The 27,601-nt window shown below is 42.7% G+C and overlaps 1 pseudogene across 1 annotated transcript in view; it reads left to right on the plus strand.

The window, feature by feature from the left end:
* The window catches only part of LOC117077385, a 76,661-nt pseudogene that overhangs the window by 28,848 nt on the left and 20,212 nt on the right, over positions 1–27,601 (plus strand). The window contains exon 4 of the transcript XR_004434757.1: positions 7,685–7,793. The product of XR_004434757.1 is annotated as a raftlin-like (transcript). The remainder of the gene's footprint in view (positions 1–7,684; positions 7,794–27,601) is intronic.

A 27,601-nucleotide genomic window follows, 5' to 3' on the forward strand; every position in this document is an offset into this window, starting at 1 on the left:
TCCCCTGATCCTTGACACTGGAAACAACTGAATTCTCATAGCAATTCTGTTTACATATGGTATATCTAGACTTGAGGGCAGGATCTAGACTTGAGGGCAGCACCTTGAATCCCTCATATGTGGTCAGCAGTCACACAGGTGATGGATAGATGAATGAATAAGTGGAGATCTTTATTGTCATCGTTATACATAAGTTAATGAAACTAAGAATGGCCTTTGTTTTCTTTCATTGACAAATCCTTTTCAGATCTATAGCTCATTTCTCTCCCTAATACTTCTTTAAAAAAGAAGCTCTTCTGATTATTCTGTTTCAGCTTGTTGTTGCTTTGGGAAAAATGTCTTAACATTCCTTCCTTTTTCCCAGCGATGTAGAATTTGTTTCTGTCAACTGACATTTAGTAAATTTTTTTCTCTTAGGAGAAGTGCCTAGTAATCTGTTTGTATTCATCACCATTTCTTTTGCTTATTTCTAAATGAAGCAAAAATAAGCCTATTGATGAAATGCACATTCTCTTTCCTTTTCACAACTGCCTAGTGTCCTGGCAAAAAGAAAACATCATTTAAACTCATGGTCTTTGAAGATATCTAAGGGCTTTATAAACCAAAATGGGATTTATAACATGTTTACTATTTAAATGTAATGTATATGATAGTTTGTAATCACACATATTTTTTAGAAGTATAGTTTATAATAGTTTTTTGATGGGCAGTTGTTTTTTGGTGGCCTCACTTTAGATCTTCCATGAGGCCAAAATGCATATTCAACTTACTACTTGGCACTTTATCAACATTGTGAGGGTTAACTGTTTTGCCTGTGATAATTACCAATATTTAAAGCACTCATAAGTGTTAGCAGTACTTGTTACAAAAATGTTATTTTAGTGTTTTAGGAAAGAGTTAAGTCTAATCCCTGTGAGAGCCGAGTGAGGGGCTGTCCATATGGGTCAGAAAAGTTGGGGTATGGTGGCTCATGCCTGTAATCCTAGAACTTTGGGATGACAGGGCTAGAGGATCTCTTGAGCCTGGCAATTTGAGACCAGCCTAGGCAACATAGCAAAACTACATCTCTAGAAAAAATATAAATATTAGCCGGGTGTGGTGGGGCACACGTATAGTCCCAACTACTCAGGAGGGTGAGGTGGGAGGATTGCTTGGGCCTGAAAGGTCAAGGCTGCAGTCAGCCAAGATCTTGCCACTGCACTCCATCCTGGGCGGCACAGTCATATCCTGTCTCAAAAGAAAAAGAAAATGATGGGGGTCAGACATGGTCTTTAAGGGTAGGGAGGAGCTCCGAAGGGAGGAATCCACTGAGTCATTACAATGAATGTGTACTGCATTGGCCTTATGGGTTAGTTATTTTGACTGTGATACGATTAGATAATCTGTTCACTCTTATATACAGCCTGGTGTTTAGCCTTCTGTCACTCACATCGGAGCTTGTGTATATAATTCAGAGACCACAGACTGGTGGCTGAGAGGTCAAGCTCAGTCTCAAAACATGAAGAAAATATTGTTTGGAGTCAAAACCAGACAGTTGTGAGCTACATGAAAACACAATTTAATGGCTTCTTTTAAACATCACACACCGGGGCCTATCATGGGGTGGGGGAGGGGGGAGGGATTGCATTGGGAGTTATACCTGATATAAATGATGAATTGATGGGTGCTGACGAGTTGATGGGTACAGCACACCAACATGGCACAAGTATACATATGTAACAAACCTGCACGTTATGCACATGTACCCTAGAACTTAAAGTATAATAAAAAATAAATAAATAAAATAAAATAAAATAAAATTACATTAATTAATTTAAAAAAAAAAATGTAAGATGTGGCAACTCTGGCCTGAAATTCCTAGCAATGGTTGGGATGTAAACTGCCCAGTTTACCTTGGTTTCCACGTATCTCATTGTGTCCACAACATGATAGCAACACAGCACTCACCATGTGTCATCCGCTTGCAGGATATTCTCATGGCAGAGACAAGCTCCTCTGCAACCACACTGCTCTCAGGAGTGAGACTGTGAAAGGGAAGCTGACAGGATTCTGTATTTGAAGAAAATTAAGGGAGAGCATGTTTCTTGGTGGGCATTTCTATATCTTTTATATGACAAAAAAGTCTAGATTATGTACTTTGGTTTCAAAAAGAATCTTTTATGCATTGCCCATGGGCCTTTGAGTTTTCAGTCCTCATTTGGCCATTCCCTGCCTAGAGAATGACTACACAACAACCCTTGGCAGACACTACAGTGGTGGTGAGAGAAGATCTCCAGTTTGCATGAGTTTGCATGCAGTTTTCATTACAGTTGATGTTTATGTGTGAGTAATGAGGTCAACCTGACACAGAATAGGTGGTCTTTTATCATGTTCAGAAACAACACTGACATCTGTTACCGGTTGTGCTGATGACATCTGAATTTCTCTGGCACATGGGCACATCGGCTCTTTGCTCTCTCCTTCCTTGCAGATAGGAAAGGCTTGTGTACAAGTGCTCAGTGTCTTAATCTACTTTCATATATTTGTATGACAAGCATTTATTTAATGTGTGTGTGGTTTTTTTACTTGCTCACATTCACCTTTGGCTCAAGTTCTAGATATATGATCTTAAAGAAATGAGGAGTGTTTGGAATGACAAAGAAGTTCTGGAGGCCGAGCTAGGTGGCTGATGCCTGTTGTCCTGGCATTTTGGGAGGCTGAAACAGGAGGATTTATTGAGCTCAGGAGTTTGAGACCAGCCTGGGTAAGATAGGAGGAACTCATCTTTACAAAAATTCCAAAAAAAGAAATAGCCGGCATGGTGGCATGTTCCTATAATACTGACTACTTAGTGGGCTGAGGTGGGAAGATTGCTTAAGCCCAGGAAGTTGAGGCTGCAATGAGTGCTTGGTCATGCCACTGCACCCCAGCCTGGGCAACAGAGTAAGACACTATCTCAAAAAAATGCAGTTTTGGTAATGGATAGTGATAGTTATTGCACAATATTGTGAATGTAATTAATGGCACTGAATTGTACACTTAAAAATGACTAAAATGGCAAATGTTATGCGATGTGTATCTTACAATAATAAAAATTTTTTTTAAAGTGAGGGAAGTAAGAAGTTGGCAGAAGTTTTGTGTTTTTCTGACCAGAGAAGGCCCAGACCCCATTCTTCTATTTCATTATCCCTGGTCTTTTTCCTTGAAGGTTTATTTTCCTCTTAGAATACAAGAGCCTACATTACTCATCTCTATAAGTCATTCTATCTATTTTTCCCTTTTCCATGGATTTTTTCAGTTATCTCCCAAGGAAAATCTCTAGGTGAGTGGCAGATACAACGTACCCTGCCTAGGAATAACGTGAGATTTAACAGAAAAGTTGCAAAGGTATTGCAGAGAATTCTCATTTGAGCTTCACCAAGTTTCCCACCACCATTAGTATCTTACATTGCCATACTATATTTGTCAAACTAAGAAACTGACATTAGTACTTCACTATTTATTAAACTGTAGATCTTACTTGGATTTTACCATTTTTCTATGAATGTCCTTTCTCAGTTCCAGGATCCAATCCAGGTACTACACTGCATTAACTTGTCATGTCCTGATGACTTTTTAAAACTTAACAGGGCATGAATGGCTTAGTTGCTTCTCCGTTGCCTCCAGTAATCAGAACCACTCTGTTTATGTGCATTATTAAAACTCTGTTGCTAGCACTGTAAGGATTTGAGTTCATTTTGTCCTATTCATTATTGATTTTCAGGGAATTACATCTGCCAATAATATCCTTGTATTCTCACTTGTTTTAGAAAATTCCTTTGAAATGGTGAAGAAGAGACTCTCAACTCTCCAGTGCTCTGCATAAGTGGGGGTCGCAAGATATGAGATGGGTCAGAGCTCCTTTTAGTTAATTTTTCTCAAGACTGTTTCTGAAAATGACTCAGCAGCAAAATGATGGATTTTTTTTTCAAGGTGCCAAACTATTCTGAACCCAAATCAACATTTAAATTTGATAGTCTGCCAAATTTATAAAGTTATCTGCCAGATAATCATATAAACAGATTATAGATTTTTTCACACTTACTTGCATAGGGTGGATTAAATCCAGTTTCCCTCTTGTGATTTCAAGAGGATAAGTAAATTGGAGAGAAGATTGTAAATTTGTTAATTGAAGAAACTGACAGGGTGTCTCCTTGACTTGCTCTCTTGATTTGACTTCCAGGAAAACAAACAAGGTCTCTTCATTTTCTTCCTTCTTCCCTGGTTATTCTTTCTTTAGCTTCTTGACTGAACTCTCCTCTTTTCTCCCCACCCTCTTTATGGTGGAGGATCCCAAAATTAAATTTTTAACTCTTCTGTCTCTACATTAATGGAGATCTCATCTAGCCTCATGTTTTAAGTAATACCTGGGGGCTGATGACTCCCAAATTTATATCTCTAGTTGCCTCTCCTGCAGTCCAGACTTCAGTACATATATTCAAGTAAATATATATGCTCAAATGTCTACCAGACATCTCAACTTGGATATCTTCTGGATATGTCATATTCAACATATCTAAAACTTGAATTATGTTTCTTCCCCCACTAAGCCTGTGCCATCCAACCCTTCCCCATCATAGTTCTGGGAAAGTCATCCAATCTCTCAGTTACTAGGGCAAAGATCCGTGGAGTCATCTTCATCCTCTTCCTCCTTCCACATCTCACAACCTGTTTGTATGCAAATCTTGAAGGTTTCACCTTGAAAACATAACTGGAACCCAGCACTTTTCACTGCTGCTAGGACACTTTTGCCAGCCCACTCTGAGCCACCATCATCGCCTGCCTGGATCACTTAGATGGGGTCCTGGCTGCCCCCTATAGCCAGAAGGATCCTTTATAAAATTCACCACATCATATCACTTCTGTGTCCACACCCTCCACAGACTTCCTCTATCGTTCTGAGTAAAAGCCACTGTCTTCACTGTGGCCTGAAGGTCTACACTATTCAGCTCCCCTTAGGCTCATCAAATGTGTCTTTCCTGTGCCCTTCTGCACTGAGCCCCAGCAACAGGACTTCTTTGCATAACCTCAGCTTAGGGCCTTTACATGAAATGTTGTTATCTCTGCCTGGAGAGCTCAGACCCTGGGTATTACCAGGAATATCTCCTGGAAGCCTTTATTCCAAATTTCACCTCCTCAGTGTAGCTATCCTGACCACCCTTATTAAAACTACAACTGTCTCCCAGCTGCCTCTGTCATTCTCCGTGCCCTGCTCTGTTTCTTTTTATTTTACTTTCTTTCTTTCTTTTCTTTTCTTTTTTGAGACGAAGTTGCTTTTTGTCCTCCAGGCTGGAATGCAGTGGTGTGATCTCAGCTCACTGCAACCTCCGCCTCCCAGGTTCAAAGGATTCTCCTGTCTCAGCCTCCCAAGTAGCTGGAATTACAAGCATGTGCCAACATGCCTGGATAATTTTTGTATTATTAGTTCAGACAGGGTTTTGCCGTGCTGGCCAGACTTGTTTCAAACCCCTGACCTCAGGTAATCTTCCCACCTCGGCCTACCAAAGTGCTAGGACTATAGGCATGAGCCACTGTGCCCAGCCTTTTTCTTTTCTTTTCTTCTCTTTTATTTTCTTTTCCTTTCCTTTTCCTTCTTTTCTTTTCCTTTCTCTCTCTCTTTTTTTTTTTTTTTTGAGGCGGAGTCTCCCTCTGTCGCCCAGGCTGGAGTGCAGTGGCCGGATCTCAGCTCACTGCAAGCTCCGCCTTTCGGGTTCACGCCATTCTCCTGCCTCAGCCTCCGGAGTAGCTGGGACTATAGGCAACCGCCACCTCGTCTGGCTAGTTTTTTGTATTTTTTTAGTAGAGACGGAGTTTCACCGGGTTAGCCAGGATGCTCTTGATCCCCTGACCTTGTGATCCGCCCGTCTCGGCCTCCCAGAGTGCTGGGATTACAGGCTTGAGCCACCGCGCCCGGCCTCTCTTTTCTTTGTTTTCTTTTTTAAGACTGTCCACCACTGGGCATGCTCCGATATTTGCTTATGCACGTCTATTTTTTTTTGTCTTTCTCCTCCTATTAGATTCTTAGCTCCACAAAGGCAGAGATTTTAGTCACTTCTGTCTAAAGTATAGTGCCTGATACATAGTAGTGTGGTCCACATTTAGTGAATGAATGAGTAACTATGGATGGTGAAAAGTACTAGGAAGGAAAAGTAAGAACACAATTATAGATGATAGTAATACATCAGTCGCAGTTAGGATTTGTTGAGCCTGGATGTTGTGCCTCTGAGCTAAGGACTTTGCATCCTATCTGCTCCCTCCTCTGCCAGGGAAGATTAGTTGTGTACATTAGCCCTGGACAAGGAGCTGGGAGCTTTGGTCTCTAATTCCCCCTCCCCCATACCACCAGCCACCCAGGAGAGACAGTACGTTCAACCAGCCTTTAGCAGCACTACCACTCTTTTTGCCTTATAACTGTTGGGGCCAAGGAATCCCCTTCAATTTCTGACAACCACACACCTTCCACTATAGTGTCATATAGGAGCCCTGCCTGTAAATGGCTGTGAAGTGGTGGAATTTCCTCCTGGTGAGCACCTGCTGCTGGTTCTCCTGAATGGACACAGTTTTGAACTATGCTATATCAGAAGGATGCCTGTGTGGTGATGCTTTGGAAAGCAGTCCCTGTGTGCAGAGATGGCAGGGTGTGCTGGGAAGCCTCTCCTTTGACAGCAAGACCGCAAGCCTTCACCTCAGACAGCCGTTTACACCCATGCTGTTTTCACAGAATTTCTTTTAGTTGCTTGGTAGTCTTTATTTAATGCATCTTTAATTTTGATAGATGTTGCTAGATTGCCCTCTGAAGAGTTGAATCCTTTTAAAGTCTTTTTAAAATTATTTTTTAATTTTCTAAGTGATGTAGCAATATATTATTTTCATTTAGAAATGAAAAAAAAAAGAGAGTATAGCTAAAGTCATTTTTGATCACCACCCCACACCCCTACCATCACCACTCAGCCCCTATTCCCACATAAGCCCTCCCCATTCCCCAGGGGTACCTACTATTATTGATTTGATACATATCTTGCTAGTTATTTTTCTGTGCCCTGGCAGATATAAACCAATGGGAAATAGACATTACCGGAGTGAGTGTTTGTATGTGTGGGTATGTGTGTGTGTGTAACATGTAAGCTGTATTGTACCAAACCCATCATTCTATAATGATGTGTTTTACATGATGCTGCATCTTGGATGTCTTTCTATGATGTGGATCTGTGTATATTAATTGAGTAGTTTCCATAAACTATTTTTCATCAGTGCCTTTTTGGCATTACTTTCAGGAAATAATTTGGGGCTTCATTAAAGACCCAGTTATTCTTTAAAAAAAAAAAAATATGCATCTGGGCACAGTGGCTCACGTCTATAATGCCAGCACTTTGGAAGGCCAAGGCAGGCGGATCACCTGAGGTCAGGAGTTCCAGACGAGCCTATCCAACATGGTGAAACCCCATCTCTACTAAAAATACAAAAATTAGCCAGGCATGGTAGTGGGCATCTGTAATCCCAGCTATTCAGGAGGCTGAGGCAGGAGAATTGCTTGAACCCGGGAGTTGGGGGTTGCAGTGAGCCAAGATTGCATCATTGCATTCCAGCCTGGGTGACAAGAGTGAGACTGTCTCCAAATTATGCAAGATATTAATCTGTTTGTGTGTGTGCTTTTCTTTCTCTTCAGATCTCAGAAAACTGATCTTCACAATGAAGGCTACATCTTGGAATTAGATTGCTGTTCCTCCTTAGACCACCTGACAGACCAGAAACTCATCCCAGAGTTCATTAAGAAGGTGAGCGCTGCAGTCAGGGTACCATTGAAGAGGTTTGCGAGTGTTCACCTGAGTGAACAGGCAGGGAGCTGGCTTAGGGCAGATCAGCCACACTCGAGAGGCCATGCAAAAGCTGTGACCTAAACCTTTGGCAGCCCCACAGGGGAGCAGCCCTCTCCAGAGCTGACTCTGGAACAAGATGGCTAACCCCTCCTTCCCAGGCATGCAGGAGCCTGGGTCCTATCTTTTCCAGCTGGAGTAGGGTTAACAGCTGACAGAGCTGCAGGCCAGCACCAGGACTCCTTTCAAACCCTCAAGGTGATGTGACTTCCCAGACCCCACCTTCCTTTAATCTGTGGGTCTTCATTGCTGCAAGCCCCCTTCCCTTCCTCGTGTGGGAGCATGCCAGAGTCCTGGGCCACCCACATTCGATCATACCAGGGAAAACTGCCTAGTTGCAGGGAATTCATATCTGCCCAGAAATATGTCTGTTTTTGAACCTTTCTTCATGCCATATGAGGTTTTGTGCCCAACCATAGGGTCTACTTGAGTTTTAATATGACATTTACTACTGAAGGAATGTCCCAGCCCCAAACTGGAGCTGAGTTCACTGCTTGATGCTTATCTTGTTCTTTCTTACCCAGTGTTCCCTAGTAATTGACAATTCCCCACCCCATACAGGTGATTGTGATTTCAGGTCCAATCAGCCAATTAGGGAATTTGTTAATAAACATTGTCAGCTGTCAGCTTTGGGCCAGGACTAGTACTAGATGCTGGGATACAGAGAATAAAACAGCCGAACTAGTGAGTTTTACCAGCGGGAAGTGGCCGGAGCTGAGGAGCAAGGGGATCCAGAAGGTATCTGAAGCCGAGATGGGAAGGATGACGGGGTGTCTTTGGGGGTGCGGCTGTGCTCGGGCAGGCTGGGGAGCCCTCCAAACAGGGAACAGTGTACATGAGGGCCTGAGGCAGGAGGGAGCGAGAGGAATCAAAAGAACACCGGGGGAGAGTGAGGGTCCGGAGAAGGGGCCAGAGACAGCTGGGACTGGACTGTAAAGGCAGCGGGAAGGCGTTGAGAGGAATTTTGTGGAACAGTGAAATGATTAGGTTGTCCCTTTAAAGGAGATTTGTTTCCCTGCTGCCACCCTCCCTTCAACATGTATTGAGTGTTCAGGCTCCAGGGACTCTGGGAGTAGCCACTCATGTATGGCTTATGTGTAGGTCTATGGGCCATAGACCAGGAGCCAGATGATCTCTGAGGTCAGAATTTCTAGTAATTTTACTAGCATGAGGGAGGCTCTTTCTACTCTGGTAGAATTCAGATTATTATTTAAGAAATGGGGGGTGGGGCAAGTAGCTTTTGTTCACATATGCATAAGCCTGAGAACACAAGTGTTTTTATAACTCATGTAGCTTTCTATAGAAATAGAGCCATCTTTGTTTGGATTGCTGCAAATAATCAACTTGTATAGGGACATCCTAGAGATAGAATTTACCCTATGATCTGAATACCAGGAAAAAATCATTTTAGAAATGGTTTTGTAATTAAGACTCAGATGCTTAGAATATTTGAGGGGTTAGCGGGTAAAAGGAAGGCATGAGGCTCTGCCCACTCTCAAATATGCTCTTTAAAAACATGTGATTTGAGGCTGGGCACAGTGGCTCAGCCTGTAATCCCAACACTTTGGGAGGCTGAGACAAAAGGATTGCTTGAGCCCAGGAGTTTGAGATTAGACTGGGCAACATAGCGAGACCCCCTTCTCTGCGGAAAAAAGAAAAAAAAAAGTCTTTTTAAAAAGCCGAGCATGGTGGTGCTTGACCATATTCCTAGCTACTCTAGAGGCTGGAGAGGTGGGAGAATTGCTTGAGCCCAGGAGTTTGAGACCGCAGTGAGCTATGATTGCACCACTGCACTCCAGCCTGGGTGACAGTGTAAGACCCAGCCTCTTAAAAGAAAGAAAACATATGAGTTGATATGAGTTGGTGACTTTGTCTTAACCAAATTAGGTCATTGCATGACTGACCCATTGAGACAGTGGTCCTGTCTCAGTTCTTCAGGAAACAGCCCGATTTGCCGGCTACTGGGGTATCGTTTCTGTAGTACCCAAGTGGAGATGTACATCTGTCCAATGGAAAATGCCTTCAAAGTTAGGGTTTTTATGCCCTGAAGGACATTAGCCAGTCTTTATTTTAACTTTTATACCAGTATTCTTTTTTTCCCCACTGAGTCTGTGTATACACACGTGTATCTGATGATTCATCAGGTAATTCGTTAAGTAAATGACACCTGCTCATTCTGTAGTTGTATAATAAGTCCTTAACACTGTCAGTAGGTTCTTGGAAACTTTTAGTGAAACAGCATACAGCAGGTCCTCAATTTCATTCAATGTGGTTTAGTTTTAACCTTGAGAAGAAAATTGGTTTTTTGTCATTTTGCTCAAAGTCTCAGTTCCCAGGAACCTACTGATAACATTAAGTGAATACTTATAGTATAAGAATTCTGTTCTTAACGTTTTGAAAATAATATGCTTTAAAGCCCATCATATCATCCTGCTACTGTTTTACACTTGGTTTTTAAATAAGACAGACTGGACAGCTTGCACACCAGGGCAGCAGTGAGATTTCTGACCTGGAGTGCCTCCAGATGTCTATCCCAGAGTTCCATCTCTATTCCTCTAAACAGAAATGTGGCTTATGGTCATTCCTGCCTTGGAGGAGCCAGGTGTATTGAGGTTGCCCCTCCATTAGCCCCCGCATTGTCTGGCAGTGGACAGGGCTGGACTTGGAAAGACCCAGCATTTCTCGCTGTCGTTGCTGGCTGTGGTTTTAGTTTCTAGTCCAGTTGCCATGACAACAAGAAGTGGGACAAAATAATGGAACTGGGCCCCCTTCCCCCTACTCCTCTTTTCTGTTGCTGGCCATAATTTCTAAAGAAAAGACCACCTCTGTGTGCAAAGAGCAGAGGACAACTCCATGTACTTCTCCAGTGCCCAGGGCTATTCCAACTGATGGCTGAATTTTACATGTGTAAATTTTTCTGTCATCACACCAGGTAGAAGACCACAGGTGCTTCCCAGGAAGAAGAACGCTAAAAACCATTTGTGGGTTTTTTTCATTGCAAATATTTAATGAATAGCTTTGGCCGTATTTATATATATGTAGTGGTGACACTTGTTAATTGCCGTTCAGTTAGGTCAAGATGAAGCTGTGTCATTGGTTGCCTTAGATGCAGTCATTACTTTCTATCTGGGTCATTATTTTGTGTGAAATAATGGCTCCTATTCCTATGACAAGTAGATTCATCTTAGGATGAGATGGTAATTAACTCGTTTTGTCATAGTACCATCATGCAGGACAGGTTCATATTCTTCTCTGCATATTAGAATTAAGCTCAGAATGATTAGATTTTTTTTATAAGAACAATGCCCCAGTATTATTTTTCCACCAAATGTTTTAAATTAGCAGAACCTTTGGATAGAGGACATGGATAGAAGGAGGGAAAGAAGATTTCATTATTTCTCACAATTAGGAAAAGTAAAGTCATTTGTGTCTGTATCATGTAAAATTAGCTGAAGATGCCATAATTTACGGCCCACTCCATCATGACTTTTCAGAGAGTGTGAAGGGAGTTGTGTAAAGATGATGATGACTCCATTCCTTTTGATGTGGTCTGACAATTTCTCTGAGTGCTCTAGCTGGTCCAATGAAATCTACGTTACTGCATTTTGTTTTCTCCTGTTGTGTCCTGCTGTGCTCCATCCTACTGGCCCTTTATGGAAATTAGTTATTATGGACAACAGAACATTTAAAATGCAGAGTTATGGGCAGACTTGGAGATATTTTTTTTCTAAGTCCTAGAGCCGAATGCTTGAGGGATGAAGAATTGAGAAGCTATGAGAAAGTGATGGTGCTGCCAGAATTCCTTTGGTATGAGGGCTCAACCAGCCCATCAGGTGCACCCAGAGATTGTGTGGCTGGCAGATCCGTGGGGGCCTCTGGAATTTCCCACTCCTCAGAGCTCCCAGAGGATTGTAAAGCAGAGTGACACAGAATGAAGAGCCTACGTGTTCATCTGCAAATTGCTGTTCATTCATGAGAGCGTCTATGGGAAAGGCCTACAGTTTGGAGAGGACTTTGAAGTTTTCAGTCATTGGGCACACTTTCTGGCATGTGCTTCTGGTCTCTCAAAAGTTCCGTGTGAGAGACCAGAATGACAGTGGAGTCTCCCTTCTAGACACCAGGAAACTAAGCTCGAGGGGCAGAAGGCTTTGCCCAGGGGCTGGAACTACTAAATGATGGCGCCTGGATTCGATCCTCCATAGGAGAGGCACGAGTGGGCAGCCAAGGGGCTTCAGAGTGGCCAGAAGGTTCTTTGGCTAGGTGGACTGGAGAGAGCTTCGGAGAGGTGTAAAATGAGGGCTCTGCAAAGTGAGGGACTGAGACTGGAGGAGACTGAGAGGCGAGGTGGGCAGCTCTGTGCTATTGCTGGCGTGGACAGGAGCATGGGCTGAAGGCAGAAGGCTGAGGAAGAGCCAAGTCCTGTCTGGCTTGTGTGTGGGATGGACAAAGAGAGAAGGAAGCCTATTCTGGGTGGGCTTCCTTTGATTATGTGGAGCAGAGCCCTAGTCCAGCGAGCTCCAGTGAGTCAGGTGAGTTTACTGTAAAGATGTAGGGAATGGCATGGAGCCCCAGGGCAGAAATACAGAAAACCAGGAGAAAAACAAACACACAAAAATAAATAAATATGGGTGTGTCTGTCTCTTATATGCTTCTGGCCCATATTTGTGTCTCTATGGTTTGTTTAAATTTAAAATAAGATTTTACTCTGCAGAGGGAATCCTCTTTATGCATCAGACAAATCTTATGCTGAAGTGCTCATGTCCACTCTACCTTTAACCCTCATCTCTCGCCTGTGAAGACCTATACTCATTTGATAAATGAAACAGACACAGAGAAGCTGTGCACTTTGCCCAAAGTTATAACTGCACATGGCAGGAGTGGGATATGAACCCAGCCTGTTGGACCCAGAGACCACGTTCATGGGCAGTTGGCCATGCTACCTCTCCTGCATAGCTTGTCCCTTTGTGGACAGAGGCGGAGGCTGTCGGAGCCAGGATGTGAGGTTGAGAGTAGGAGGCAAATGGCTGTAACACATGTTGGGTACATGGGGTCATGTTGGAGTGCCTCGAAGGCATCCCCTCAGTGAAGGATGGGCTCCAGGCCTTGCTGCCCAGGTTCTGCTGTTGGAAATTGCCTCGTCCTGCCTGCAGGAGAAAGCCACACTCTCTGCCCTTGTCCAGACAGGACATGGGGGCCTTTGCCTTCAGGCCCTCAGCTCTGGGCTCTGTTCCCCAGGTTGACTCCCTTTTGTGATGGAGCTCCTGACCTCCCTGATCAACTTAAGAACTAGGTTCATCTTGCACTGGCCCATTGAGCCTTTGCAATGAAGACCGTTGAGGGGTGGCTGGGCACACTCAACGAGTGTGCTGTCCTGGATTAAACCAAGTACATTGTCCTTCAGAAAACCGAATGATGCTACTTATGCCTTAACCTAAAGAAAGCACCTTGACAGATATAAACATCTCAATGGCTCCTTTTAATGAAACAGAATATCCCAAACTTCCGGGATGATGAAATTTTGCCTGTGTTATATAAATGACTCATCATTTACTTTCTGGCTGATTGTTGAGTATTCAGAGCTTCATTTCCACAAGTGCAGTGCAGAGAGTCTAATTTTAATTAGGGTAAGATGCTGATTCAGAGTGAAATGAAAATTATGTTAAAAAGGCTCTCCTGTGCTCGCTGCACCCGAACCCACCCACAAACCAAGAGAATAGTGACATTTAAAACAGATGACCCTGGGGAGGGTGGGTGTTGGGGGAAGTAAAGGCAGAAAATGGAGTGTCATCCCAGCAATGTGTATGTCCTCAGAGTGGAAGATAGCTGGTGGCTGGCGCAGGGCTTGCGGGGGCAGTGGGGTGCCCTGCTCACTGTTGTATCTTCAGGACTTAATACATAAGCATCAAGTTAATGGATACATTGAAAGAGAGGAATAATCACTAAACCTTTGTGTCATTGAAGGGGAGAGAGGGGCCAAGGATGACACCTGAGTGACTCAGGTGTGAGATGGGGTCATCTGTAAGGACCAAGAACACAGCATGAGGAGCCCTGGGGCAGAGGTGATGAGGATAGGGATGGTTGTATAGAGACTTGAGGGGTCAGGAGGACACTCAGGGAACATTCCAGAAGGCAACTGTGGTTGTTGGGTTGGGACTTGCAAGGAGGCCGGGAACAGAGATGTAGGTGTCTGAGGTGTGAACCCTGAGAGCAGGCAGGAATGGTGGTGAGGATGGTCATCCAGTGGTACACACCCATCTCAAGAGGTGGCTTCCACTGAGCCTCTGCTCTCTGATGCCTGGTGGAAATATGGACCCAGAACTGGCTTTATTTTAGAGAAGCTGGTAAGTTTATATCATGAGGTTTCTTGGTTTTTCAGTGTAAGCAGACAGATCTATTAAAAAGACTGCAAGATCTAGACCAGTTTGTCTCACGCTATCTGTGGTGAGGGACCAGTTTTCTCCCGATTCATAACAGAGATATACTTTGGTAAAATCCAGAGAAAGAAAAATAGCACTTTTCCAAGGTGGAGGGAGGAACAGAAGAGTGTGATATTACAGAATCCATGGGAAGAGCATGCTTTGAGAAGACATGGAGAATAGTATCAAAAGCCGGGAGGATGTCAAGTGGGAGGGGCCCACTGGGTTTGGCCACTGGTAAGTCTTGCAAGAGCAGTTGTCATGGTGTAGAACAGGCAGAGGCCTTCCCGCCATGGGCTTAAGTAAATATGTTTAGAAGGACAGAAGAGCAGTTTAAACAGGAGATTTGAGCCCCCACCCCGTCTTTTTTTTTTTTTTTTTTTTTTTTGAAACATGGCTTTATTCCGTTGCCCAGGCTGGAGTATAGTGGCACAATAACAGCTCACTGCAGCCTCGACCTACCCAGGCTCAGATGATCCTCCCACCTCAGCCTCCCACGCCCAGCTAATTTTGTTAGAGACAGCATTTCACCATGTGGTCTCAAACCAACAAGGTTTTACCAGGTTGGTCTCGAATTCCTGGGCTGAAGCGATTGGCCTCTCCTTGGCTTTTCAAAGTGCTGGGATTCCAGGCATGAGCCACCATGCCTGGAAGATTTGAACATTTTTTTAAGCTGAAAGGTATTGGGAGAGAAGAGGTGATAAAAGACAGAGGCAGGTTCCAGGCGGGGTGAGATGGGAGGGGCACAAGGGAATGGGCATCCCCTCCTTTGATGCTGGCAGGGGAGCGAGGAGGAAGGTTACAGGCGTAGATGTTCCTAATGGAGGATAAAATGCAGGAGCTGCTGCCTGGAGGCTGCTGTTTTCTTATGAAGTTCCTCTCCCACCCTGGCCTCTCTTGATCCTCTGTCCTCTTGCTATTTTTATTGGCCTGTGATCTTCCTGTTCTGTCCAGAGAGGTTAGCTGAAGTTAATTTAAGCTGGAGGGAGGGAAGGAGTCATACGCTTGTCTCAATCACTCCCCAAAAAAGGAGATACATTCTTATGCTTCATTTTTCTCCCTCTGCGGGAATCTACCATCCAGCACAAGTGGGTCAGGTTTCGTTCACATTTCTTTGAACAAATCTTTGCTGGTAGTGTTTGGGAATACTTTAGTAAGCCGGTCTGGGTAATGCCCTGGTCACATGAAACTTAGAGTCTAGCTGAGGGCACAGACACGGTGCAGATGGGCACACGAGGGTTGTAGGATCACAGATGGGTGAGCGCTGTCGAGTAGAACATGGCAAGGGGCCTGCCCCAGGCTGGCGGTGTTGGGGGAGGGCTTCATGAAGTGTACATAGCAAGACCTGAGGGTCAACAGGGAAGGGAGGGTGGAGATGGTGGGGACTCCTGGAGCAGCTCAGACAAAGCCAAGGTGGGAGGGAGCACGTTTGACTTGAGGAGCAGAAGGGAGTTCACTGTGTCTTGCCTGCAAATGACAGAGGGGCGAGTGAGGTGGGGTGAGGCTGGAGAGTGAGTCGGGCCCCCACACAGCCCTGCAGGCCAGGCTGAGGATGGGGGCCCTTTAACCTAAGTATAGTGCAAAGCTGCTGGAGGGCTTTCAGGAGAAGCTGGAGAATGATTCCAAATTTATACTTTGGAAAGATCAGAATGGCTGCAGGTTAGTGACTGGCTTGGAGGGCAAGAATGGGTGTGGTTAGGACCCTGTTGGAGTAGCTCTTCAGAGACTAGAGATCGTTGTTTAGTTTAGGTGGAGCGTCTTGATGGAGATGCAGAGAGGTAGGTAGATTTAAGAAATATTGAGCCAGGCAGACCACCAGGGTTGCTTCTGGATGGGGTAACAAGGCACCGTGGAGAGGGAGAGGACAAGGCTGGTTTGGCTTCTGCGCTGGATTAAGGGGCCCTTTGCTGAGATAAGGATGACTGCAGAATGGGCTGTGAGGTCTGTGCTTCAGGAGCTCTGTGCAGAGGTCTGGGCTGGAGACGCCGGCTGGCAGATGGTAACTGAAACCACCGTCATGGATGAAATCGCCCAGGAAGGAAGGGAGGGTGTGAAGGAAAAAGGCCTTAGGGCTGAGCCCAGGGGAATTCCAGCATTCCGAGAAAAGAAAAAGTAAGTAGCCAGAGAGGTCAGAGGGAAACTTGCCGAGCGTGGGGGATGGAGGCCAGGGGAAGAGGGCATTTCAGTGATGGAGGAGTTATCGGCCCTTTCGACTAACTCCTAAGACTAATGTCAGAAACAGCCGTTGCTGGAGTGGCCATGAAGTTACTGGCGAACTCCACAGAAGCCGCATGTATTTTTGTGAGGCCTGATCCAAAATGTTTTTGGGGTACAATTAAAAACTGCTGCCGTTTATCCCATAGAGGTCTTGTGTGTTTCTGCCTTAGTCCTAGGATAGTTCTAAGGTTGTTTTTTGAAATTTAAAATTTTAAGATGTTCTTTTTTTTTTTTCTCATGGGTTTGCTGAATTATCTTTGTTGTTCTCCTTAATATAATTTTGTATTGAGCAACTGGTTTTAATATCTGACCAGGGAATTAGAACTTGCCCATGTAAAGCGTTGCAATTTTATGTAATTTTTAGCATTTGAAGCACATATCGTATGAAATAATAATAAAATGACTTGTAGTTAAATCAGAAAGAAATAACTTGGGATCCCTAAAAAATGTGCACAGAATAGACAAGTGGCCTATTGTTGGCTCTGTGGACAGCCTGTGGCTGCTGTGAGGCCTGTACTCCTTTGCCGTCACTGCAGAGAAATTACCCTACATCCAAGGAAGTAAAACTATTCTAGAGCTAGTGGAGGAGGCAGATGACCAGAGGAGAAGCAGGAGGTAACCAAGGGGAGGTGGCAGCTGTGTGAGCAGGAATGCCTTGTTCCAGGGAGAGACTGGGCCTGGCATAACACTGTCATCTCAAGTTTCCAGCCATGGGGAGGGGAGGCAGGGGGATGGGGGATGTCTCCTTTCTGCTTGTTGCTAGGAGGTTGTTGGTATCAAGGCTCACAGGACTTTGCCTGAGGCCTGGTGTTTTGGGTTGATTGTAGGCCAACCTGGGAGCTCCTGAAGGTGAGGGGTAAGCGGCTCCTTCTCCCGGACCTGGCTGTAGTCATGGGGCACCTGGATGTTACCTCGTCCCTACCCTATTGAGATGGGTCCCAGAGGAGTCTGGCAGTGGATGAGCTGGGGCAGCCTGCAGCTTCTGGCCCCTGTTGTCTCTGAACCATTCTTGCTCACAGCAGTCAGTCATGTTTGTTTTTGGCTGAGAGTGAAGCCAAAAGGGCTGAAGATTTGGAGTTTGTTTTCCATCCAAGCCAATGGCTCTTGATTGCACCCTCCCTGGAATGCTCCTGGGTAAGAGTGTTCCTCATCCAGTATGTTTCGGAGGCCATGCGCATTGTCAGCTCTCTTGGAGAGTCATGATGCTTCTTTTTTTTTTTTTGAGACAGTCTTACTCTCTCACCCAGGCTGGAGTGCAGTAGTGCGATCTCGGCTCACTGCAACCTCCACCTCCTGGGTTCAAGCCATTCTCCTGCCTCAGCCTCTGGAGTAACTGGGATTACAGGTGCCTGCCGCCATGCCCAGCTAATTTTTTTTGGTATTTTTAGTAGAGATGGGGTTTCACTATTTTGGCCAGGCTGGTCTCGAACTCCTAACGTCGAGATCCACCCGCCTCAGCCTCCCAAAGTGCTGGGTTTACAGGTGTGAGCCACCGCACCCAGCCCTTGATGCTTCTTAAAAGAGTCAAGGCTCTGAAGAGGTCCCAGGTGCAAAACTTCCTTGCTTAATTTAACTTGGCCTTCTTCAAAATGACCTGAGAACTTTCCCCTGGCTTTTCCTCCTCTCCAAATACCGCTCTATTTTTCAAGGTGAGAGAAAGAAAGTTAAAAAAAAGAGAGAGAGGAGAGAGGAGAGAGAGAGAGAGAGAGAGACAGACAGACAGACCCACCAAATACCTGTCTATACCATAGCACATACTTCGGAAAATGTACCAAATCAATGAGGTATCTATTGACCACCTACCAACCACGGAAAAAACTCACAGGTAGTCAGTGGGGCAGGTGGGGTGGGGTATCAGTTTCTTCTCTCTCTTCTATTTATTTTTAAATTTTATTTTTATTGTACATATTTAAGGTTTACAGCATGCTGTTTGATACACATAGTGAAATGGTTACAATAGTTAAGCAAATTAACACATCTTGCATAGTTACCATTTTTTGTGGTAAGCGTGCCTAAAATCTCTCAGTAAATTTCCAGTATACAATAAAATATTAACTGTAGTCCTGGTGCTGTGCATTAGATCTCCAGACTCATTCATCCTGCATATCTTCAATTTCATACCCTTTGACTTACATCTCCCCAATTCCTTTCTGCCCTAGTTCCAGTGTTTTATTGTTTCTATGTATTTGATGTTTTCTGTTTTGTTTTATTTCACATATAAGTGAGATCATGCACGATTTTTCTGTTCGTATCTGCCTTATTTCACTAGCATAATGTCCTGTAGGTTTATCCATGTTGTAAATGGCAAGATATTGTTTCAGGCTGAATAATATTCCATTACGCACACATGCGCACACCTCTTACAATTTTTCCTCCTTTCATCTGTTGACAGGTTTTCTTTTTGTTTTGTTTTGTTTTTTGAGACGGAGTTTCACTCTTTTCGCCCGGGCTATGGAGTGCAATGGCACAATCTCAGTTCACTGCAACCTCTGCCTCCCAGGTTCAAGCAATTCTCCTGCCTCAGCCTCTCAAGTAGCTGGGATTACAGGCGCCTGCCACCACACCCAACTAATTTTTGTATTTTTAGTGGAGACAGGGTTTCACCATGTTGGCCAGGTTGGTCTCAAACTCCTGACCTCAGGTCATCCACCCACCTTGACCTCCCAAAGTGCTAGGATTACAGGTGTGAGTCACCATGTTCAGCCCTCTTTTTAAAATGAGGACTAATCCTGGCTGTTTCCAAAAGTACAAAATTGCCATAGGTTCAAATGAATCTAGTACTTTATTGCATTTTCTTGGCTCCATTAAAACACATCTTCCTGTCCCAGACATTTGGTGTAACTGTGTGTTTTCTAATCCTCACTGAAACCTCTAATGGAGGGAAGATTTGGAGCAAAGCAATTAAAAACTCCCTCCTTTCTTTCTTCACTCTAGAAAGACATGTGCTCAGCACTTCTGCCATTCTTCTTGTGTCTTTAATAACAGATATAGCAATCTTCTAACACCTAGCAAAAAATAGGTCAATTGGATTTGTTGACAGCTGTGGAACTGTAGATAGAATTTGCTCTGCTGTCTGGATCAGCCCCAGGTAATCTGACCACTTTCACTTAAGAGATGCACTAACTGAGCTAGGATCATGCTGCTGCACTCCAGCCTGGGTGACAGAGAAAAATCCTGTTTCTAAAAAAAAATTTTTTTAATTCTAAAAATTTTTAAAAAGATGCACTGGTTTCTCCCTTTGCTTTCTGCTTTCTCATATTTCTCCTGACTCCTGGACTTTTTCTGCCATACTGTTAATCAGATCTTCAAATATCAGTCTTTCCAGGTTTGATTTTTCTTTCTTTTATCTCTCCCCTGAGGTGTCTGATCAAAAATGGCATTTTATTCCTTAGCAACGCTGTCTTATAAAATATAAAGTGAACCATCTATGTATATTTTAAATCTAATAGTCATGTTAAGTAAAAACAAGAGTGAAATGAACTTTAGTAATACATCTTATTTAACCCAATATATCCAAAATATTATCTTTTCAACATATAATGAAATATTTTACTTTTTAAAAAATTTTTACAAGTTTTTACAGGTTTCCTTCAAGGCTTCAAGTGACATCAGACTTTCACACTTGTAATCTCAGCATTTTGGGAGGCCGAAGTCTTGAAAATCTAGTGTCACTTGAATCACATCTCAATTTGGATGCTTACTTTTCAATAATTCAAGTGAAATATTCTACAAAGTAAAGTTGTACTTAACAGAAAAATATTTCATATTGCTTTCATTTTAAAATTAAAATTAGAGGCAGGAGAATCGCTTAAGGCCAGGAGTTTGAGACCATTCTGGGCAACATAGCAAGACCCTGTCTCTGCAAAAACAAAATTAAATTAGCTGAGCATGGTGGTGCGTGCCTGTAATCCCAGCCACTCAGGAGGCTGAGGGGATGGATAGCTTGATTCCAGGAGTTCAAAGTTACAGTGAGCTATGATCACACCACTGCATTCCAGCCTGGGCAACACAGTGATACCCTGTCTCTTAAAAAAAAAAAAAAAAGAAAATTTAGCTCCTTGGTCTCATGAGTCGTATTTTAAGTGCTTGATTGCCACATGTGGCTAATGGCTACTATCTTGGACAGCGGATTTTTGCAGAATTCATGTATTTAAACAATTTTCAGTTCTTCATAATTTCTAAGTTGACACAAAGCATTTGTGATTGAGTCTTCTCAGTCATAAGGGGAGGCAGAGCACAGAGCAATATAAGGCATGTATGTCAAGATCTAAAGGACAGTCTCCTATTTTTTCCATGAAAATGTCTAAAAAGTTTGGGGCCAACTTTGGCATATAACATTTTAGGAATATATTTGAGATAATTTCTGCTTATAATATTGAGTTGCACATGCATATTTTCAGTCATATAAATTGTATAAACTTGGAAATGGTGCTTTTCCCCTATGTTTATATCTCACAGAACAATTTTATTTCTGTACTATTTTTGCATGCATTGTTACACTTGGGTGCCTTTATCATCACCAGCATGATTTTCAGGGCCATCTAACACAGTTTCAAGCTCATCCTATTTACTTTCTTCCAAATTGTTTGGGATTCAGCACTTTTAAAATTCATAAATGATGCTATCTCTGGAAACTCTGTCCTGAGTCATAGTGCTCATTCACATCACATTAGGATAGTTGTTTTTTCTTGTTCAGCTCATATGTCAATAAGAAATCTCCACAATGGAAACACTTCACATTGCTCTTAAAAAAAATAGAAAACACCTCTTTTTATTGAAGATAACATCAATACAGGAGAGTGCATAAAACATAAGTGTACAGCTCAGTGAGTTAGCACAAAATGAACACACCTGAGTAACCAACACTCAAGTCAAGAAATATTAATAGAGCAGGAGCAACAGCCTGAACCCTTCCTGTAGACACACCCACAATTCCCCATTCCCCTTCCAAAGGAAAGCTCTAACTTCTAACACTAAAGGGTGGCTTTGCCTGTTTACATAAATGGCATCTTTTGCTCAGCACTCTGTCTGTGAGATTCATTCATGTCTCAGTGGCTCATTTGTGTTCATTTGTGTGTAGAATTCCTGCACTGCTTTGTTTTTGTTTGTTTGTAAGGGACAGGGTCTCACTGTGCTGTCCAAGCTGGAGTGCAGTAGTGTAGTTATAGCTCACTACAACTTCAAACCCTGAGCTCAAGCTATCCTCCCTGCTCAGCCTCCCAAGTAGCTACGACTACAGGTGTGCACCACCACACCCAGCAAGTTTTTTAAAGATTTTTTTTTTTTTTTAATAGAGATGGGGTCATGCTATGTTACCCAGGCTGGTCTCAGATGCCTTTCCTGGCCTCAAGTGATCCTCCCACTCCAGCCTCCCAAAGTGCTGGGATTACAGGTATGAGCCACCATACCCAGCCCTGCATTGCTTTTTTAAAGCCATCTTTAAGAAGATTGCCTACTATAGCACCCAAATTGTTTTCCATGTTGTAGGAATTATTTTAATTTTTTCTTAGATTTATTTTCCTCCTTAAAAAAAGTCCGGCAGGGCAGGGTGGCTCATGCCTGTAATCCCAGCACTTTGGGAGACAGGTGGGCAGATCATGAGGTCAGGAGATCGAGACGATCCTGGCTAACACAGTGAAACCCCATATCTACTAAAAATACAAAAAAAATAGCCGGCTGTGGTGGCGGGCGCCTGTAGTCCCAGCTACTCGGGAGGCTGAGGCAGGAGAATGGCGTGAACCGGAGAGGCGGAGCTTGCAGTGAGCCAAGATTGTGCCACTGCACTACAGCCTGGACGACAAAGCAAGACTCCATCTCAAAACAAAAAAGTCCATCAGCTTACTTCAATAAATGTCCCAAACTAGCTTTGATGAATATGTTTTCCCCAATAAGCATCTTGCTGTTCAAAATAAAGTAACCGAGAGAGTCCTTATATTGTGAAAGGATATATATATCTTGAAAGTATATAAATGTCAGAGCAATTCTCTCATTTTTGAGAAATAACATTTTAGGGAGTAAAATCCAGGAGATCATTAGGTTATATCCAGGCTGTAAAGTGTATGAATGTTTATAAATGGCGTATTTCACTTTCCAGCTTATGTGCATTGGAGTGTCATGCTGTAGTTAGTGAATATTGGTCTCACTTTTGGCAGTGAACATAACGTCTATGGTGCATCTGTACCTAGATATCTGCTTGGCTAACTCCTTCACCTCCTTCAAATCTTTGTTCCAGGTTACCTCAGTGCACCTACTTTCCTACCCATCTTTAAAAGAGCAACTTGCCTCCTGTCCCTCCCTACCCTAGTATTTTGGATTTCCTTTAGTCTCCTCTAGTTTCCTTTTACCTGAATTCAGTTTTTGTCACCTCTTAAGACACATTACTGTTTTTACTTAGTTATTGTGTGTATTGTTTCTTGTCTTTGTTTGTTTTTTGATGCTGAGCTCAGAATCAGTCATTTAGCCTGTGCTCAGTGAATGTTTATGGAATGAAAGAGCAAGAGCCTGTGTGTTTCCAAGGCCAGCAGGCCTCAGAATTGTATGGGAACAGATGCTTTGAACGGTGATGCAATGAAGATAAAATACAGAGGGTTAGGAGACTCACACATTTTCTTTTCTTGCAACTCCAAGTAGCTTTTTTCAGTGTTTGGCATGGTTGAGACTTGAAAAGCCCTCCCTGGAAGTGACTTCTGAGGGTTGGATATCACCTGTTAATGCTTCGTATGTCCCAGCAGACAAATTTACAAATATGGAATTTGCTGTTATCACCAGGAAATTTTCCAGACTTTTATTTATGATAGATATATTACATATATATATATATATTTGTGTACATATATACACACATATAACTTTTATGTATAATATATACTTTTATATATATGTAATATATACTTATATATGTAAACTTTTTATGAGCTGGAACATGTTTTGAGTGTTAATTATGCACCGTCAGTGAACACATGGGGCAGCTGACTGGTTACAGCACAGGTTGAACTTCCCCATCTGTGTGTTCAGAGGTGCTGAACATCCCCCCTCAGTGACACCTCCTGTCTGGGATCCAGCACAGATAATGAGTGTGGGAATCTGAACTAACATCGTGGCATGTGAGGGTGGGTGTCTCATCTGAGAAATGGAGTGTATCCTGGCAGGCAGTTAGGCTGCCTGCTGTATCTTCCCCCGACACTGGAAGGTTTCATTTTTATTGCTTGTGATTATGTAGAATCTTTTCTGAGGGTTTTGAGAATCAGTACGACAGAATTACAACCCACGTAAGGTTTTCCCCTTTTCTGCCTTTGGGAGAATTCCCACTCAAAGAGCCAGATCCCATTAGGACTGGAGTCAGCAGGGCTGAAGATGGCTAGAGGGCACTGCAGGGAGGGAGAAAGCATTTGGAGATGAGATACTCAATTACTGAAACTGACTTGCCTCCTCAAGGAGGAATCTGGAACTTTAAACCCAACTCCAGAATTCTCTCCTGATTCCAGTGAAAAGAAACCCACTACCTAATAACTTAGGCAGCCGTTAGGTGGGACATTTCACTTTCTGAAATTCTTAGCTTTCTTCCTCGTAAAACAAAACCTTTGCACTAAAATGATAATCTCTAGGATTGCCTATAGCTCTGATACTCTGTGAGTCTATGGTCAGTCCAGCTTTTAAATGACTTCCCCTTCATTATCAAAGAGCCTTATTTGATTAGTTCAGGTTTATGATAGTGGTCTGCTGAGTTTTGGTACCATATACCCTCATTTTGTGAATTTTTCTGGGTACCTCTGTTCTTCATCCAGTATGGCAATGTTTGTTGATTCATTGATAACTATTTTTGTCCTCCCACTTAACTAACAACTGTAATTGGAGCTCAATATAAGGGCTATTATTTTTACAAAGTTTGTTTTCCTCTTAAGGTTAAAAATAAACATTGCCTTCTGACACTCCAGTGGAAAAAATCTGTTGTGAGAAAAATCTAAACTTTAAATGATTCATTTGTTGGATCACTTTTGACTTCTTATGTGTTTAAAAGAATGAGAAAAAGGGCATATTACCATTACAGGGGTGGTACCATATTCTGTACAAGTAACCCAGGATATGTAAGTTGGACAAAAGATTCAAGTATTTTAGTAATTCATTATTATAAATTTAGCATAAGAAATAATGAGAAAACAGAATTAATCTGAGGTTTCCCATCTAATTAATTACTTCCCAATCTACATCTTAGCCTGCCAGCAGCATTCCTAGTTTTGAAAAGGTAGCTGGGGGGAAATGGGTAGTGTGGATGTTAGGGATGAGGGTGATGGAGGTGTTATTCACTGGGGTACTAGTGATGGTCTTGGTAAGGGTGATAGTGATGGTATTGATGGGGTGGTAGGGATGTTATTGGGCAAAAGCAAAAGCAGTCAAAGGAGCTGTTCGAAGGAAAGATTCTTCAGAGAGAAAAAGGTTGTCATATGGAGGATACAAGGAGTAGAAGTCAGATGGAAAACACCTGAAGAGATGGAAAAACTTTAAAAGAAAATGTTTAAATATATTCCTGGTGGAAATAGTTTTTTGATGGAATTATTCATCATTCAGTTGGTGTAGAAATGTTGTTTCCAATGACTTCCCGTTTTGAATGAGATATAGTGTGTACTCTGACTAACTTCTAAGACAGTCCCCAGAGGGCAATGACAGCTTCTCGTTACGATGCCTTAAGAATAACACAGATGGATATATGTTTTAAGTTTCAAGCACAGGAGTCTCTGTGACCCTTTCTGACTCTGATGGTGCCTGGGAATGTGGGCATTATTCTGTGTCGCTTTTGAATAGTAAAGCGTCATCATTAATTCATGCTCTGCACATTTGTAACTTGTGATAAACAAGAACTAAGCCTAAGTTTGCCTACAGGTTTGCTAAACCAATTAATAATGTAAGCCACGCTGCAGGGGCAGTGTTTATTTACCTCAAGGGTACTTGCTTGTTCCAGCAGTTTGGATACACCATCACAAACTGAGAGGCTAATTACAAATTGCTCTTACCTCTTTATTAAAGCAGATCTCTGAAGGCTCACTCCTTGGGAGCTTTTGTGTTATCCTTGTTTACATTTCTGTGTATTTGAGTGTGCTGCTAACTGCATCTTTTATAAAGGATTGTAGATTTTACACTTTACAAAATCATTGCAGTCTGGTATTTCCTATGGGTGTGGATTAGTGATGATTACTGTATTTTCAAAGATGTCTACTGCTGTGTAACAAACCACCCCAAAACATATTGGCTTAAAACAATAGCAGTCATTTATTTTGCTCACAAATCTGCAACTTGGGCAGTACTTGGCAGAGGCAGCTAATCTCCATTTCACATGGTATCAACTGGGTTGTTTGGTGGTAGCTGGGGGATCTACTTTCAAGATGGCACACTCATATGGCTGGCAAGTTGGTGTTGGCTCTAGGCCTCTCCACAGACTGCTAAGCCTTCCTCAAAACACAGCAGCTAGGTTCTAAGAGCAGGCATCCCAAGAGAAGAAGGTGGAAGTTCATGGAATTTTGATGACTATACCTTGGAAGTCCCATAAGGGTCCTTTTCACCTACTCATTGGTTGAGGCTGTCATAAGGACCCATAGTGGTTGAAGTAGAGGGGACATGGGTTCTAGCTCTTGACAGAGGAATGACAAGGTTCCAGCAGACCATGTGGAACAAGAGATATTGTTGTGGTCATCTTTGGAAAATACAGTCTGCCACATACATGAATTCCAACATGCTTATGTTCATTTCTGGTTCATTCTTCTATTGGGAGAGAACTTTGAGAATACGTAACAAATAAAAATGAAGGCAAGAAGTGGAAATAAATTCAGTATTGAATATAAGGGTTATTGGACATTGAAGATAATCTTTAAATGTATAATTCTCCTTAGCTGTTAATGCAAAGCTGCTCCTTCCCTCCCCCGCCAAAAAACCCATCTCCTATTTGTTACTCAAAGAGATCACATATCTTCATGTGCTCTGAAACTCACTCAAATCATTTCCATCTTCCAGAAAAACCATCCCAGGGTTCTCCAGGGTATTTACAAAAGAACAATAAAACATTCATTTTTTTAGCACATTGTAATGAAAACCATCCCCAAGTACTTAGTTTAACTGCCTTGTTTACCATGGGAGTTTCAAATGTCATTAGGACCCGGTTATATTTTTGTTGGTCTGGAGTCATGGGAATCACAAAGTATTTTTTAACCAAGGGTTAAAACTAGGATAGCAATGCCCAATGGCACCATCTCAACATTTTGTTAAAGTGCGTTTCATTAATGCTTTGGAAGCCTATGTAAATCAGGGAATGGTGGGGGAAAAAAGTCACGAATACTGGATGTTAAAGCAGTGTGGTGTGAAGAGAAACATCTGCTCCTGGTTAAATTCTTTAAACTTACATTCTTTTGACTCACTCATTTAACTGTTGTGCTGAGATTTGAGTTCAATGAAGACTCTAAAGCTGGTTTTCCAGAATGTTCCAGGGAGTCTTAACCCTTGAGTTCTTAACGCCAAGCTTGTAATTCCAAGGTCACTGATATTATCAAAGTATAAAAATAGGGTTATCAACGTCAGCAACTCCAAAAAGCTGTCTTTTTGTTTCTTTGGGGGGACCTACATTGCCTTATCTTAGTGCCTTTGTGAAAAGAGGCCCATGAGTATGCCTGATTATGAGGCATTTTTTACCTCGATAAAAAGTACTGATATTAACAAATCGCTTATTGCTGCCTCTTTTCTTTTTCCTGAGGGGAAGACTGACTTGGTTGCTTAAGAGATGGACTGAAAACCCAGGAACTGCACATTTTAACAGCAATGCCTTCTTGAGACATATCTGTGGACCTGCAACCCCCTTAATGTCTCTAGGCCTCAGTTTTCTTCACTGTTAAGATGATAGGAGTAGCAAATGATGTGCAAGTTTTCTGAGTTTCAAATGAATATATAGATAAAACATTATTGGTCCCAGATGGATATTTCCTGAAACTGTAGACTCATAGACGTTTCCACTTGGGGGTAACCTCAGATACTGAGAATTTAATCTCGTACCTATTTGTTCCTTTAATAAATGCCCACGGAGTACTTACTGTGTAC

The sequence above is a fragment of the Trachypithecus francoisi genome, unplaced genomic scaffold, assembly GCF_009764315.1.
Source record: "Trachypithecus francoisi isolate TF-2019V2 unplaced genomic scaffold, Tfra_2.0 Contig00202, whole genome shotgun sequence".
Lineage (NCBI taxonomy): Eukaryota > Metazoa > Chordata > Mammalia > Primates > Cercopithecidae > Trachypithecus > Trachypithecus francoisi.